Source organism: Somniosus microcephalus, chromosome 18 (assembly GCF_052327205.1).
Source record: "Somniosus microcephalus isolate GS21.2 chromosome 18, FLI_Smic_1.0, whole genome shotgun sequence".
NCBI classification, from domain to species: Eukaryota; Metazoa; Chordata; class Chondrichthyes; order Squaliformes; family Somniosidae; genus Somniosus; species Somniosus microcephalus.
Genome location: NC_141004.1, coordinates 70,984,479 through 71,001,387, shown reverse-complemented (window position 1 = coordinate 71,001,387; position 16,909 = coordinate 70,984,479). Strand labels below are relative to the sequence as shown.

Here is a 16,909-nt window from a genome sequence, read left to right as displayed (position 1 = left end):
ATCATCCCTCAGTACCCTAACTCTCCCATCATATCATCCCTCAGTACCCTCACTCTCCCATTATATCATCGCTCAGTACCCTAACTCTCCCATTATATCATCCCTCAATACCCTAACTCTCGCATTATATCATACCTCAGTACCCTAACTCTCCCATTATATCATCCCTCAGTAACCTAACTCCCCATTAAATCATCCCTCAGTACCCTAACTCTCCCATTAAATCATCCCTCAGTACCCTAACTCTCCCATCATATCATCCCTCAGTACCCTCACTCTCCCATTATATCATCGCTCAGTACCCTAACTCTCCCATTATATCATCCCTCAATACCCTAACTCTCCCATTATATCATCCCTCAGTACCCTAACTCTCCATTATATCATCCCTCAGTACCCTAACTCTCCCATTATATCATCCCTCAGTACCCTAACTCCCCATTAAATCATCCCTCAGTACCCTAACTCTCCCATTAAATCATCCCTCAGTACCCTAACTCTCCCATCATATCATCCCTCAGTACCCTCACTCTCCCATTATATCATCGCTCAGTACCCTAACTCTCCCATTATATCATCCCTCAGTACCCTAACTCTCCCATTATATCATCCCTCAGTACCCTAACTCTCCCATCATATCATCCCTCAGTACCCTCACTCTCCCATTATATCATCGCTCAGTACCCTAACTCTCCCATTATATCATCCCTCAGTACCCTCACTCTCCCATTATATCATCCCTCAGTACCCTAACTCTCCCATTATATCATCCCTCAGTACCCTAACTCCCCATTAAATCATCCCTCAGTACCCTAACTCTCCCATCATATCATCCCTCAGTACCCTCACTCTCCCATTATATCATCGCTCAGTACCCTAACTCTCCCATTATATCATCCCTCAATACCCTAACTCTCGCATTATATCATACCTCAGTACCCTCACTCTCCCATTATATCATCCCTCAGTACCCTAACTCTCGCATTATATCATCCCTCAGTACCCTAACTCTCCCATTATATCATCCCTCAGTACCCTCACTCTCCCATTATATCATCCCTCAGTACCCTAACTCTCCCATTATATCATCCCTCAGTACCCTAACTTCCCTTTATATCATCGCTCAGTACCCTAACTCTCCCATTATATCATCCCTCAATACCCTAACTCTCGCATTATATCATACCTCAGTACCCTCACTCTCCCATTATATCATCCCTCAGTACCCTAACTCTCCCATTATATCATCCCTCAGTACCCTCACTCTCCCATTATATCATCCCTCAATACCCTAACTCTCGCATTATATCATACCTCAGTACCCTCACTCTCCCATTATATCATACCTCAGTACCCTCACTCTCCCATTATATCATCCCTCAGTACCCTCACTCTCCCATTGTATCATCCCTCAGTACCCTAACTCTCCCATTATATCATTCCTCAGTACCCTCACTCTCCCATTATATCATCCCTCAGTACCCTCACTCTCCCATTGTATCATCCCTCAATACCCTCACTCTCCCATTGTATCATCCCTCAGTACCCTAACTCTCCCATTATATCATTCCTCAGTACCCTAACTCCCCATTATATCATTCCTCAGTACCCTAACTCTCCCATTGTATCATCCCTCAGTACCTAACTCTCCCATTATATCATCCCTCAGTACCCTAACTCCGCATTATATCATCCCTCAGTACCCTAACTCCGCATTATATCATCCCTCAGTACCCTAACTCCCCATTATATCATCCCTCAGTACCCTAACTCTCCCATTATATCATCCCTCAGTACCCTCACTCTCCCATTGTATCATCCCTCAGTACCCTAACTCTCCCATTATATCATCCCTCAGTACCCTAACTCCCCATTATATCATTCCTCAGTACCCTCACTCTCCCATTATATCATCCCTCAGTACCCTCACTCTCCCATTGTATCATCCCTCAATACCCTCACTCTCCCATTGTATCATCCCTCAGTACCCTAACTCTCCCATTATATCATTCCTCAGTACCCTCACTCTCCCATTATATCATCCCTCAGTACCCTAACTCCCCATTATATCATTCCTCAGTACCCTAACTCTCCCATTGTATCATCCCTCAGTACCCTAACTCTCCCATTATATCATCCCTCAGTACCCTAACTCTCCCATTATATCATCCCTCAGTACCTAACTCTCCCATTATATCATTCCTCAGTACCCTCACTCTCCCATTATATCATCCCTCAGTACCCTAACTCCCCATTATATCATTCCTCAGTACCCTAACTCTCCCATTGTATCATCCCTCAGTACCTAACTCTCCCATTATATCATCCCTCAGTACCCTAACTCCGCATTATATCATCCCTCAGTACCCTAACTCCCCATTATATCATCCCTCAGTACCCTAACTCTCCCATTATATCATCCCTCAGTACCCTAACTCTCCCATTATATCATCCCTCAGTACCCTAACTCTCCCATTGTATCATCTCTCAGTACCCTAACTCTCCCATTATATCATCCCTCAGTACCCTAACTCTCCCATTATATCATCCCTCAGTACCCTAACTCTCCCATTATATCATCCCTCAGTACCCTAACTCTCCCATTATATCATTCCTCAGTACCCTAACTCTCCCATTATATCATCCCTCAGTACCCTAACTCTCCCATTGTATCATCTCTCAGTACCCTAACTCTCCCATTATATCATCCCTCAGTACCCTAACTCTCCCATTATATCATCCCTCAGTACCCTAACTCTCCCATTGTATCATCCCTCAGTACCCTAACTCTCCCATTGTATCATCTCTCAGTACCCTAACTCTCCCATTATATCATCTCTCAGTACCCTAACTCTCCCATTATATCATCCCTCAGTACCCTAACTCTCCCATTATATCATCCCTCAGTACCCTAACTCTCCCATTATATCATCACTCAGTACCCTAACTCTCCCATTGTATCATCTCTCAGTACCCTAACTCTCCCATTGTATCATCTCTCAGTACCCTAACTCTCCCATTGTATCATCTCTCAGTACCCTAACTCTCCCATTGTATCATCTCTCAGTACCCTAACTCTCCCATTATATCATCGCTCAGTACCCTAACTCCCCATTATACCATCCCTCAGTACCCTAACTCTCCCATTATATCATCGCTCAGTACCCTAACTCTCCCATTATATCATCGCTCAGTACCCTAACTCCCCATTATACCATCCCTCAGTACCCTAACTCTCCCATTATATCATCGCTCAGTACCCTAACTCTCCCATTATATCATCGCTCAGTACCCTAACTCTCCCATTATATCATCGCTCAATACCCTAACTCTCCCATTATATCATCGCTCAGTACCCTAACTCTCCCATTGTATCATCTCTCAGTACCCTAACTCTCCCATTATATCATCGCTCAGTACCCTAACTCCCCATTATACCATCCCTCAGTACCCTAACTCTCCCATTATATCATCGCTCAGTACCCTAACTCTCCCATTATATCATCGCTCAGTACCCTAACTCTCCCATTGTATCATCGCTCAATACCCTAACTCCCCATTATACCATCCCTCAGTACCCTAACTCTCCCATTATATCAACCCTCAGTACCCTAACTCTCCCATTATATCGGCCCTCAATACCCTAACCCTCCCATTATATAATCGCTCAGTACCCTAACTCTCCCATTATATCATCCCTCAGTACCATAACTCTCCCATTATATCATCCCTCAATATCCTAACTCTCCCATTATATCATCCCTCAGTACCGTAACTCTCCCATTGTAACATCCCTCAGTACCGTAACTCTCCCACTATATCATCCCTCAGTACCCTAACTCCGCATTATATCATCCCTCAGTACTCTAACTCTCCCATTATATCATCCCTCAGTACCGTAACTCTCCCATTATATCATCCCTCAGTACCCTAACTCCGCATTATATCATCCCTCAGTACCCTAACTCTCCCATTATATCATCCCTCAGTACCTTAACTCTCCCATTATACCATCCCTCAGTACCCTAACTCCGCATTATATCATCCCTCAGTAACCTAACTCTCCCATTATATCATCCCTCAGTACCCTAACTCCCCATTATATCATCCCTCAGTACCCTAACTCTCCCATTATATCATCCCTCAGTACCCTAACTCCGCATTATATCATCCCTCAGTACCCTAACTCCCCATTATATCATCCCTCAGTACCCTAACTCTCCCATTATATCATCCCTCAGTACCCTAACTCTCCCATTATATCATCCCTCAGTACCCTAACTCCGCATTATATCATCCCTCAGTACCCTAACTCCGCATTATATCATCCCTCAGTACCCTAACTCTCCCATTATATCATCCCTCAGTACCCTAACTCTCCCATTATATCATGCCTCAGTACCCTAACTCTCACATTATATCATCCCACAGTACCCTAACTCTCCCATTATATCATCGCTCAGTACCCTAACTCTCCCATTATATCGTCCCTCAGTACCCTAACTCCCCATTATATCATTCCTCAGTACACTAACTCTCCCATTGTATCATCTCTCAGTACCCTAACTCTCCCATTGTATCATCACTCAGTACCCTAACTCTCCCATTATATCGTCCCTCAGTTCCTTAACTCTCCCATTGTATCATCCCTCTGTAACCTAACTCTCCCATTGTATCATCTCTCAGTACCCTAACTCCCCATTATATCATCCCTCAGTTCCTTAACTCTCCCATTGTATCATCCCTCAGTACACTAACTCTCCCATCATATCATTCCTCAGTACCCTAACTCTCCCATTATATCATCCCTCAGTACCCTAACTCTCCCATTGTATCATCCCTCAGTACCCTAACTCTCCCATTATATCATCCCTCAGTACCCTAACTCTCCCATTGTATCATCTCTCAGTACCCTAACTCCGCATTATATCATCCCTCCGTACCCTAACTTTCCCATTGTATCATCCATCAGTAACCTAACTCTCCCATTAAATCATCCCTCAGTACCCTAGCTCTCCCATTAAATCATCCCTCAGTACCTAACACTCCCATTGTATCATCTCTCAGTACCCAAACTCTCCCATTATATGATCCCTCAGTACCTAACTCTCCCATTGTATCATCCCTCAGTACCCTAACTCTCCCATTATATCATCCCTCAGTACCGTAACTCTCCCATTGCATCATCCCTCAGTACCCTAACTCCCCATTATATCATTCCTCAGTACCCTAACTCTCCCATTATATCATCCCTCAGTACCCTAACTCCCCATTATATCATTCCTCAGTACCCTAACTGTCCCATTGTATCATTCCTCAGTACCCTAACTCTCCCATTGTATCATCCCTCAGTACCCTAACTTCCCATTGTATCATCCCTCAGTACCTTAACTGTCCCATTGTATCATTCCTCAGTACCCTAACTCTCCCATTGTATCATCCCTCAGTACCCTAACTCTCCCATTGTATCATCCCTCAGTACCCTAACTTCCCATTGTATCATCCCTCAGTACCCTAACTCTCCCATTGTATCATCCCTCAGTACCCTAACTCTCCCATTGTATCATCCCTCAGTACCCTAACTTCCCATTGTATCATCCCTCAGTACCCTAACTCTCCCATTGTATCATCCCTCAGTACCCTAACTTCCCATTATATCATTCCTCAGTACCCTAACTCCCCATTATATCATCCCTCAGTACCCTAACTCTCCCATTGTATCATCCCTCAGTACCTAACTCTCCCATTATATCATTCCTCAGTACCCTAACTTCCCATTGTATCATCCCTCAGTACCCTAACTCTCCCATTATATCATCCCTCAGTACCCTAACTTCCCATTGTATCATCCCTCAGTACCTAACTCTCCCATTATATCATCCCTCAGTACCCTCACTCTCCCATTGTATCATCCCTCAGTACCCTAACTCTCCCATTATATCATCCCTCAGTACCCTAACTCTCCCATTGTATCATCCCTCAGTACCCTAACTCTCCCATTATATCATCCCTCAGTACCCTAACTCTCCCATTATATCGTCCCTCAGTACCTAACTCTCCCATTATGTCATTCATCAGTACCCTAACTCTCCCATTATATCATCCCTCAGTACCTAACTCTCCCATTATATCATCCCTCAGTACCCTAACTCTCCATTATATCATCCCTCAGTACACTAACTCTCCCATTGTATCGTCCCTCAGTACACTAACTCTCCCATTGTATCGTCCCTCAGTACCCTAACTCTCCCATTGTATCATCACTCAGTACCCTAACTCCCCATTATATCATTCCTCAGTACCCTAACTCTCCCATTATATCGTCCCTCAGTACTCTAACTCTCCCATTGTATCATCACTCAGTACCCTAACTCTCCCATTATATCATTCCTCAGTACCCTAACTCTCCCATTATATCATCCCTCAGTACCCTAACTCTCCCATTGTATCATCCCTCAGTACCCTAACTCTCCCATTGTATCATCTCTCAGTACCCTAACTCTCCCATTATATCATCTCTCAGTACCCTAACTCTCCCATTATATCATCCCTCAGTACCCTAACTCTCCCATTATATCATCCCTCAGTACCCTAACTCTCCCATTATATCATCACTCAGTACCCTAACTCTCCCATTGTATCATCTCTCAGTACCCTAACTCTCCCATTGTATCATCTCTCAGTACCCTAACTCTCCCATTGTATCATCTCTCAGTACCCTAACTCTCCCATTGTATCATCTCTCAGTACCCTAACTCTCCCATATATCATCGCTCAGTACCCTAACTCCCCATTATACCATCCCTCAGTACCCTAACTCTCCCATTATATCATCGCTCAGTACCCTAACTCTCCCATTATATCATCGCTCAGTACCCTAACTCTCCCATTATATCATCGCTCAATACCCTAACTCTCCCATTATATCATCGCTCAGTACCCTAACTCTCCCATTGTATCATCTCTCAGTACCCTAACTCTCCCATTATATCATCGCTCAGTACCCTAACTCCCCATTATACCATCCCTCAGTACCCTAACTCTCCCATTATATCATCGCTCAGTACCCTAACTCTCCCATTATATCATCGCTCAGTACCCTAACTCTCCCATTGTATCATCGCTCAATACCCTAACTCCCCATTATACCATCCCTCAGTACCCTAACTCTCCCATTATATCAACCCTCAGTACCCTAACTCTCCCATTATATCGGCCCTCAATACCCTAACCCTCCCATTATATAATCGCTCAGTACCCTAACTCTCCCATTATATCATCCCTCAGTACCATAACTCTCCCATTATATCATCCCTCAATATCCTAACTCTCCCATTATATCATCCCTCAGTACCGTAACTCTCCCATTGTAACATCCCTCAGTACCGTAACTCTCCCACTATATCATCCCTCAGTACCCTAACTCCGCATTATATCATCCCTCAGTACTCTAACTCTCCCATTATATCATCCCTCAGTACCGTAACTCTCCCATTATATCATCCCTCAGTACCCTAACTCCGCATTATATCATCCCTCAGTACCCTAACTCTCCCATTATATCATCCCTCAGTACCTTAACTCTCCCATTATACCATCCCTCAGTACCCTAACTCCGCATTATATCATCCCTCAGTAACCTAACTCTCCCATTATATCATCCCTCAGTACCCTAACTCCCCATTATATCATCCCTCAGTACCCTAACTCTCCCATTATATCATCCCTCAGTACCCTAACTCCGCATTATATCATCCCTCAGTACCCTAACTCCCCATTATATCATCCCTCAGTACCCTAACTCTCCCATTATATCATCCCTCAGTACCCTAACTCTCCCATTATATCATCCCTCAGTACCCTAACTCCGCATTATATCATCCCTCAGTACCCTAACTCCGCATTATATCATCCCTCAGTACCCTAACTCTCCCATTATATCATCCCTCAGTACCCTAACTCTCCCATTATATCATGCCTCAGTACCCTAACTCTCACATTATATCATCCCACAGTACCCTAACTCTCCCATTATATCATCGCTCAGTACCCTAACTCTCCCATTATATCGTCCCTCAGTACCCTAACTCCCCATTATATCATTCCTCAGTACACTAACTCTCCCATTGTATCATCTCTCAGTACCCTAACTCTCCCATTGTATCATCACTCAGTACCCTAACTCTCCCATTATATCGTCCCTCAGTTCCTTAACTCTCCCATTGTATCATCCCTCTGTAACCTAACTCTCCCATTGTATCATCTCTCAGTACCCTAACTCCCCATTATATCATCCCTCAGTTCCTTAACTCTCCCATTGTATCATCCCTCAGTACACTAACTCTCCCATCATATCATTCCTCAGTACCCTAACTCTCCCATTATATCATCCCTCAGTACCCTAACTCTCCCATTGTATCATCCCTCAGTACCCTAACTCTCCCATTATATCATCCCTCAGTACCCTAACTCTCCCATTGTATCATCTCTCAGTACCCTAACTCCGCATTATATCATCCCTCCGTACCCTAACTTTCCCATTGTATCATCCATCAGTAACCTAACTCTCCCATTAAATCATCCCTCAGTACCCTAGCTCTCCCATTAAATCATCCCTCAGTACCTAACACTCCCATTGTATCATCTCTCAGTACCCAAACTCTCCCATTATATGATCCCTCAGTACCTAACTCTCCCATTGTATCATCCCTCAGTACCCTAACTCTCCCATTATATCATCCCTCAGTACCGTAACTCTCCCATTGTATCATCCCTCAGTACCCTAACTCCCCATTATATCATTCCTCAGTACCCTAACTCTCCCATTATATCATCCCTCAGTACCCTAACTCCCCATTATATCATTCCTCAGTACCCTAACTGTCCCATTGTATCATTCCTCAGTACCCTAACTCTCCCATTGTATCATCCCTCAGTACCCTAACTTCCCATTGTATCATCCCTCAGTACCTTAACTGTCCCATTGTATCATTCCTCAGTACCCTAACTCTCCCATTGTATCATCCCTCAGTACCCTAACTCTCCCATTGTATCATCCCTCAGTACCCTAACTTCCCATTGTATCATCCCTCAGTACCCTAACTCTCCCATTGTATCATCCCTCAGTACCCTAACTCTCCCATTGTATCATCCCTCAGTACCCTAACTTCCCATTGTATCATCCCTCAGTACCCTAACTCTCCCATTGTATCATCCCTCAGTACCCTAACTTCCCATTATATCATTCCTCAGTACCCTAACTCCCCATTATATCATCCCTCAGTACCCTAACTCTCCCATTGTATCATCCCTCAGTACCTAACTCTCCCATTATATCATTCCTCAGTACCCTAACTTCCCATTGTATCATCCCTCAGTACCCTAACTCTCCCATTATATCATCCCTCAGTACCCTAACTTCCCATTGTATCATCCCTCAGTACCTAACTCTCCCATTATATCATCCCTCAGTACCCTAACTCTCCCATTGTATCATCCCTCAGTACCCTAACTCTCCCATTATATCATCCCTCAGTACCCTAACTCTCCCATTGTATCATCCCTCAGTACCCTAACTCTCCCATTGTATCATCCCTCAGTACCCTAACTCTCCCATTATATCATCCCTCAGTACCCTAACTCTCCCATTGTATCATCCCTCAGTACCCTAACTCTCCCATTATATCATCCCTCAGTACCCTAACTCTCCCATTATATCGTCCCTCAGTACCTAACTCTCCCATTATGTCATTCATCAGTACCCTAACTCTCCCATTATATCATCCCTCAGTACCTAACTCTCCCATTATATCATCCCTCAGTACCCTAACTCTCCATTATATCATCCCTCAGTACACTAACTCTCCCATTGTATCGTCCCTCAGTACACTAACTCTCCCATTGTATCGTCCCTCAGTACCCTAACTCTCCCATTGTATCATCACTCAGTACCCTAACTCCCCATTATATCATTCCTCAGTACCCGAACTCTCCCATTATATCGTCCCTCAGTACTCTAACTCTCCCATTGTATCATCACTCAGTACCCTAACTCTCCCATTATATCATTCCTCAGTACCCTAACTCTCCCATTATATCATCCCTCAGTACCCTAACTCTCCCATTGTATCATCCCTCAGTACCCTAACTCTCCCATTGTATCATCTCTCAGTACCCTAACTCTCCCATTATATCATCTCTCAGTACCCTAACTCTCCCATTATATCATCCCTCAGTACCCTAACTCTCCCATTATATCATCCCTCAGTACCCTAACTCTCCCATTATATCATCACTCAGTACCCTAACTCTCCCATTGTATCATCTCTCAGTACCCTAACTCTCCCATTGTATCATCTCTCAGTACCCTAACTCTCCCATTGTATCATCTCTCAGTACCCTAACTCTCCCATTGTATCATCTCTCAGTACCCTAACTCTCCCATTATATCATCGCTCAGTACCCTAACTCCCCATTATACCATCCCTCAGTACCCTAACTCTCCCATTATATCATCGCTCAGTACCCTAACTCTCCCATTATATCATCGCTCAGTACCCTAACTCCCCATTATACCATCCCTCAGTACCCTAACTCTCCCATTATATCATCGCTCAGTACCCTAACTCTCCCATTATATCATCGCTCAGTACCCTAACTCTCCCATTATATCATCGCTCAATACCCTAACTCTCCCATTATATCATCGCTCAGTACCCTAACTCTCCCATTGTATCATCTCTCAGTACCCTAACTCTCCCATTATATCATCGCTCAGTACCCTAACTCCCCATTATACCATCCCTCAGTACCCTAACTCTCCCATTATATCATCGCTCAGTACCCTAACTCTCCCATTATATCATCGCTCAGTACCCTAACTCTCCCATTGTATCATCGCTCAATACCCTAACTCCCCATTATACCATCCCTCAGTACCCTAACTCTCCCATTATATCAACCCTCAGTACCCTAACTCTCCCATTATATCGGCCCTCAATACCCTAACCCTCCCATTATATAATCGCTCAGTACCCTAACTCTCCCATTATATCATCCCTCAGTACCATAACTCTCCCATTATATCATCCCTCAATATCCTAACTCTCCCATTATATCATCCCTCAGTACCGTAACTCTCCCATTGTAACATCCCTCAGTACCGTAACTCTCCCATTATATCATCCCTCAGTACCCTAACTCCGCATTATATCATCCCTCAGTACTCTAACTCTCCCATTATATCATCCCTCAGTACCGTAACTCTCCCATTATATCATCCCTCAGTACCCTAACTCCGCATTATATCATCCCTCAGTACCCTTACTCTCCCATTATATCATCCCTCAGTACCTTAACTCTCCCATTATACCATCCCTCAGTACCCTAACTCCGCATTATATCATCCCTCAGTAACCTAACTCTCCCATTATATCATCCCTCAGTACCCTAACTCCCCATTATATCATCCCTCAGTACCCTAACTCTCCCATTATATCATCCCTCAGTACCCTAACTCCGCATTATATCATCCCTCAGTACCCTAACTCCCCATTATATCATCCCTCAGTACCCTAACTCTCCCATTATATCATCCCTCAGTACCCTAACTCTCCCATTATATCATCCCTCAGTACCCTAACTCCGCATTATATCATCCCTCAGTACCCTAACTCCGCATTATATCATCCCTCAGTACCCTAACTCTCCCATTATATCATCCCTCAGTACCCTAACTCTCCCATTATATCATGCCTCAGTACCCTAACTCTCACATTATATCATCCCACAGTACCCTAACTCTCCCATTATATCATCGCTCAGTACCCTAACTCTCCCATTATATCGTCCCTCAGTACCCTAACTCCCCATTATATCATTCCTCAGTACACTAACTCTCCCATTGTATCATCTCTCAGTACCCTAACTCTCCCATTGTATCATCACTCAGTACCCTAACTCTCCCATTATATCGTCCCTCAGTTCCTTAACTCTCCCATTGTATCATCCCTCTGTAACCTAACTCTCCCATTGTATCATCTCTCAGTACCCTAACTCCCCATTATATCATCCCTCAGTTCCTTAACTCTCCCATTGTATCATCCCTCAGTACACTAACTCTCCCATCATATCATTCCTCAGTACCCTAACTCTCCCATTATATCATCCCTCAGTACCCTAACTCTCCCATTGTATCATCCCTCAGTACCCTAACTCTCCCATTATATCATCCCTCAGTACCCTAACTCTCCCATTGTATCATCTCTCAGTACCCTAACTCCGCATTATATCATCCCTCCGTACCCTAACTTTCCCATTGTATCATCCATCAGTAACCTAACTCTCCCATTAAATCATCCCTCAGTACCCTAGCTCTCCCATTAAATCATCCCTCAGTACCTAACACTCCCATTATATCATCTCTCAGTACCCAAACTCTCCCATTATATGATCCCTCAGTACCTAACTCTCCCATTGTATCATCCCTCAGTACCCTAACTCTCCCATTATATCATCCCTCAGTACCGTAACTCTCCCATTGTATCATCCCTCAGTACCCTAACTCCCCATTATATCATTCCTCAGTACCCTAACTCTCCCATTATATCATCCCTCAGTACCCTAACTCCCCATTATATCATTCCTCAGTACCCTAACTGTCCCATTGTATCATTCCTCAGTACCCTAACTCTCCCATTGTATCATCCCTCAGTACCCTAACTTCCCATTGTATCATCCCTCAGTACCTTAACTGTCCCATTGTATCATTCCTCAGTACCCTAACTCTCCCATTGTATCATCCCTCAGTACCCTAACTCTCCCATTGTATCATCCCTCAGTACCCTAACTTCCCATTGTATCATCCCTCAGTACCCTAACTCTCCCATTGTATCATCCCTCAGTACCCTAACTCTCCCATTGTATCATCCCTCAGTACCCTAACTTCCCATTGTATCATCCCTCAGTACCCTAACTCTCCCATTGTATCATCCCTCAGTACCCTAACTTCCCATTATATCATTCCTCAGTACCCTAACTCCCCATTATATCATCCCTCAGTACCCTAACTCTCCCATTGTATCATCCCTCAGTACCTAACTCTCCCATTATATCATTCCTCAGTACCCTAACTTCCCATTGTATCATCCCTCAGTACCCTAACTCTCCCATTATATCATCCCTCAGTACCCTAACTTCCCATTGTATCATCCCTCAGTACCTAACTCTCCCATTATATCATCCCTCAGTACCCTAACTCTCCCATTGTATCATCCCTCAGTACCCTAACTCTCCCATTATATCATCCCTCAGTACCCTAACTCTCCCATTGTATCATCCCTCAGTACCCTAACTCTCCCATTGTATCATCCCTCAGTACCCTAACTCTCCAATTATATCATCCCTCAGTACCCTAACTCTCCCATTGTATCATCCCTCAGTACCCTACCTCTCCCATTATATCATCCCTCAGTACCCTAACTCTCCCATTATATCGTCCCTCAGTACCTAACTCTCCCATTATGTCATTCATCAGTACCCTAACTCTCCCATTATATCATCCCTCAGTACCTAACTCTCCCATTATATCATCCCTCAGTACCCTAACTCTCCATTATATCATCCCTCAGTACACTAACTCTCCCATTGTATCGTCCCTCAGTACACTAACTCTCCCATTGTATCGTCCCTCAGTACCCTAACTCTCCCATTGTATCATCACTCAGTACCCTAACTCCCCATTATATCATTCCTCAGTACCCTAACTCTCCCATTATATCGTCCCTCAGTACTCTAACTCTCCCATTGTATCATCACTCAGTACCCTAACTCTCCCATTATATCATTCCTCAGTACCCTAACTCTCCCATTATATCATCCCTCAGTACCCTAACTCTCCCATTGTATCATCACTCAGTACCCTAACTCCCCATTATATCATTCCTCAGTACCCTAACTCTCCCATTATATCGTCCCTCAGTACACTAACTCTCCCATTAAATCATCCCTCAGTACCCTAACTCTCCCATTATATGTCCCTCAGTACCCTAACTCTCCCATTGTATCATTCCTCAGTACCCTAACTCCCCATTATATCGTCCCTCAGTGTCCTAACTCCCCATTATATCATTCCTCAGTACCCTAACTCCCCATTATATCATCCCTCAGTACCTAACTCTCCCATTATATCATCCCTCAGTACCCTAACTCTCCATTATATCATCCCTCAGTACCCTAACTCTCCCATTATATCATCCCTCAGTACCTAACTCTCCCATTATATCATCCCTCAGTACCCTAACTCCCCATTATATCATCCCTCAGTACCCTAACTCTCCCATTATATCATCCCTCAGTACCCTAACTCTCCATTATATCATCCCTCAGTACCTAACTCTCCCATTATATCATTCCTCAGTACCCTAACTCTCCCATTATATCATCCCTCAGTACCCTAACTCTCCATTATATCATCCCTCAGTACCTAACTCCCCATTATATCATTCCTCAGTACCCCAACTCCCCATTATATCATCCCTCAGTACCTAACTCTCCCATTATATCATTCCTCAGTACCCTAACTCCCCATTATATCATCCCTCAGTACCTAACTCTCCCATTATATCATCCCTCAGTACCCTAACTCTCCCATTATATCATCCCTCAGTACCCTAACTCTCCCATTATATCATCCCTCAGTACCCTAACTCTCCCATTGTATCATCCCTCAGTACCCTAACTCCCCATTATATCATTCCTCAGTACCCTAACTCTCCCATTATATCGTCCCTCAGTACACTAACTCTCCCATTAAATCATCCCTCAGTACCCTAACTCTCCCATTATATGTCCCTCAGTACCCTAACTCTCCCATTGTATCATTCCTCAGTACCCTAACTCCCCATTATATCGTCCCTCAGTGTCCTAACTCCCCATTATATCATTCCTCAGTACCCTAACTCCCCATTATATCATCCCTCAGTACCTAACTCTCCCATTATATCATCCCTCAGTACCCTAACTCTCCATTATATCATCCCTCAGTACCTAACTCTCCCATTATATCATTCCTCAGTACCCTAACTCCCCATTATATCATTCCTCAGTACCCTAACTCTCCCATTATATCATCCCTCAGTACCCTAACTCTCCATTATATCATCCCTCAGTACCTAACTCCCCATTATATCATTCCTCAGTACCCTAACTCCCCATTATATCATCCCTCAGTACCTAACTCTCCCATTATATCATTCCTCAGTACCCTAACTCCCCATTATATCATTCCTCAGTACCCTAACTCTCCCATTATATCGTCCCTCAGTACTCTAACTCTCCCATTGTATCATCCCTCAGTACACTAACTCTCCCATTAAATCATCCCTCAGTACCCTAACTCTCCCATTATATGTCCCTCAGTACCCTAACTCCCCATTATATCGTCCCTCAGTGTCCTAACTCCCCATTATATCATTCCTCAGTACCCTAACTCCCCATTATATCATCCCTCAGTACCTAACTCTCCCATTATATGATCCCTCAGTACCCTAACTCTCCCATTATATCATCCCTCAGTACACTAACTCTCCCATTATATCATCCCTCAGTACCTAACTCTCCCATTATATCATCCCTCAGTACACTAACTCTCCCATTATATCATCCCTCAGTACCTAACTCTCCCATTATATCATCCCTCAGTACACTAACTCTCCCATTGTATCATCCCTCAGTACCCTAACTCTCCCATTATACCATCCCTCAGTACCCTAACTCCCCATTATATCATCCCTCAGTACCTAACTCTCCCATTATATCATCCCTCAGTACACTAACTCTCCCATTGTATCATCCCTCAGTACCCTAACTCTCCCATTATACCATCCCTCAGTACCCTAACTCCCCATTATATCATCCCTCAGTACCCTAACTCTCCCATTATATCATCCCTCAGTACCCTAACTCCCCATTATATCATCCCTCAGTACCTAACTCTCCCATTGTATCATCCCTCAGTACCCTAACTCTCCCATTATACCATCCCTCAGTACCTAACTCTCCCATTATATCATTCCTCAGTACCCTAACTTCCCATTGTATCATCCCTCAGTACCCTAACTCTCCCATTATATCATCCCTCAGTACCCTAACTCTCCCATTATATCATCCCTCAGTACCCTAACTTCCCATTGTATCATCCCTCAGTACCTAACTCTCCCATTATATCATCCCTCAGTACCCTAACTCTCCCATTGTATCATCCCTCAGTACCCTAACTCTCCCATTATATCATCCCTCAGTACCCTAACTCTCCCATTGTATCATCCCTCAGTACCCTAACTCTCCCATTATATCATCCCTCAGTACCCTAACTCTCCCATTATATCATCCCTCAGTACCCTAACTCCCCATTATATCATCCCTCAGTACCCTAACTCTCCCATTGTATCATCCCTCAGTACCTAACTCTCCCATTATATCATCCCTCAGTACCCTAACTCTCCCATTATATCGTCCCTCAGTACCTAACTCTCCCATTATGTCATTCATCAGTACCCTAACTCTCCCATTATATCATCCCTCAGTACCCTAACTCTCCCATTATATCATCCCTCAGTACCTAACTCTCCCATTATATCATCCCTCAGTACCCTAACTCTCCATTATATCATCCCTCAGTACACTAACTCTCCCATTGTATCGTCCCTCAGTACACTAACTCTCCCATTGTATCGTCCCTCAGTACCCTAACTCTCCCATTGTATCATCACTCAGTACCCTAACTCCCCATTATATCATTCCTCAGTACCCTAACTCTCCCATTATATCGTCCCTCAGTACTCTAACTCTCCCATTGTATCATCACTCAGTACCCTAACTCCCCATTATATCATTCCTCAGTACCCTAACT

General features: G+C 44.0%; 1 protein-coding gene across 1 annotated transcript in view; it reads right to left on the bottom strand.

The window, feature by feature from the left end:
- slc5a8l (solute carrier family 5 member 8, like) overlaps positions 1–16,909 on the bottom strand; it is a 170,677-nt gene that overhangs the window by 49,999 nt on the left and 103,769 nt on the right. The window lies entirely within an intron of this gene.